Below are 2,215 nucleotides of genomic sequence, written 5' to 3'. Positions count from 1 at the left end.
AACGGAGAGTCTCCAGACTGATCTGCGAGTGAAACCTTGAAAGCTCGCGAGATCAGGATGGTCTCACCAGGCTAGCGTGTTGGTGTTCTTGATTTGAAACTGGATCAGAACTATTAACTTTGGATCTAAAGGAGCAGGTTTGCTGTTCTCCACGAATGACCCCGGTGGTACTTAACCGTTTTTTTCTGTGATGCTGTCATCACCATTTCTATGGTTACTTTGAGCCTATTTATACTAGCTTGCGTATGTATTTTGGGTCAGGGAGTCAGCGGTGCTGCATTGGAGGAAAGATGAGCGGTACCAGTAGTTGCCGTGGTTTTACAAATTTGGACTTTATGTGTGTCACATGTTTCAGACATTCTTGGTGCCACCAATTCTTTGTACGGAAGCTTTGGTCCCTTATGTACAAGGCTCCAGAATGGAAACTTCTAGCTCCCAGTCTCGGACCAGTTAGACATGATCTTGTTATGGATTGAAGCAAGCAGGATGTGGATTATGAAAACACATCTTGTTCTTCCCTACAGCTGGTTTGCCTGGAATTTGCAGTGATTTGGTACTGGTTGGCCCCAACCACACTAATGAATTTTAAGTAGAAACTTTTGGTCCTTGTTGTGGACCTGAAAATTCTAGGACCAAACAAGAACTTGATTTGGGTTTTGACCAGAACTGTCCCAAGATCCCAGGAGCTTAAAGCAGTCCCAATCAGTCCCAGGAACCAGAACCTTTCAGTCTGGAGGTTTTGAGGCTGAAACCTTTGGGGTGAGTTAGAAACCAGGTTCTGGTTTTGTGGGAATCAGGAAGAATCAAAGTAGAACCTGAGTTTTATTAAAGGAGAAACTGAGAAGCAGCGTAGAGGAGTGGAAACCTGGCAGGGCGCTTCAACACATCATGATGTGTTCAGGGTAACACAGAGATGGTATCAGTAAACACGGCAGAGTCCCTGGTGGGTCAGCGGCTCCGGTTGTTCTTCCCACACTTTCTTCTCCTCTCTGTTTGGACCCGTGCTAGAGCTGGAGGACTGGGGGTGTTTTCCCTCCTGGTCTGGCTGCCAGAGGCCTCGCAGGAGCTGCAATGAGCCGTGCAGCGAGCAGCAGAACCAGAGCCAGGCGCTGGTCGTAATTCTGTGAATTATTAACGCTGAATATGAGCACAGGAACAGCTCAGTTATCAGATTCTGCTTCGAACTGGACCTGCACTCAAATACTAAACATTTATTCACCCGTTGAGCTCACAGTTTGATCTGGACCGCCGCCAAACACGTTCTGAGCAGAGCAGCTATAGGTTGTTGCTTCAGTGGGACGGCAGCAGAGTTTGATCCCCTGCAGGATTTTTTTTATTGTGTTTTAGCTTTCCTTCCTGTTGCTTTTCAAGATGTTTGCAAGTTGCTGGGGGTCGGTTTGTTCTGGAAGCTTTCACCATAACATTAAGGTGTCTCAGCAACTTCTTCCCCCACATTTATGACAGCAGATCTAGAAGATCTTTTGGGGAAACTTCTGTTGGAAAACAGTCAGGACAGGAACATTTCGATCTGCAGCTCAGAAGCCATCAGACATCACCAAGCAGTTAAAAGTTTAGGGAGGTGCTGAGAGCAGTTGCGCTCTGAGTTCAGCGTCCTTATTAAGTGCATCGTTGAGGAGGTCGAATAAACACCGTTCTAGAAAGCTCAAACAGTGACATCACCACTCTCAGGTGTTTGTCTTCACTTCAGGGGAGGTTCTCAGAGCTCGGTTTTCTCCCGGATGGAGATGTCATGATCTGTGAATATTTGTGTTTTGATTTCTAACTCATGTTTGTATTTGAATTTATTCTGGGTTTTCAGTTTATTCCTGCAGCACCAGTTCAAAGAATGTGTTATCTGAAGACTCTTTACTGAGATGATTCAATCAGATCATCCTGCCAGAGAGAAAAAAAAAAGGTTTTATCAGGAAGAAACGTCCCCCAGAACCAGGCTCAGTGTGATCCATAAATACTTTCTATATTTGAAGAGGTAATGATAAACCAGCTCCAAAAGCGGCTCTGTCTAGGAGAGAAACAGTTAAGCAGAAAAGTACTGAGCAAGTTTTCTTCTCAAACGGGTTGAAAGAGAGCACATACAGTTAGTCATTGTAAAATGTGAGCCTAGGAGAGAAACTCTATAGCTACTTTGACAAGAAAGCAGAGAGAGCAGAACGTTAGAGATTGAACTAACAGATTCTGCAGAGTGGGAGAATAGAGA

The sequence above is a fragment of the Cyprinodon variegatus genome, unplaced genomic scaffold (assembly GCF_000732505.1).
Source record: "Cyprinodon variegatus isolate N-32 unplaced genomic scaffold, C_variegatus-1.0 Scaffold854, whole genome shotgun sequence".
NCBI lineage: Eukaryota > Metazoa > Chordata > Actinopteri > Cyprinodontiformes > Cyprinodontidae > Cyprinodon > Cyprinodon variegatus.
Note: the sequence above shows the minus strand (reverse complement) of the source record.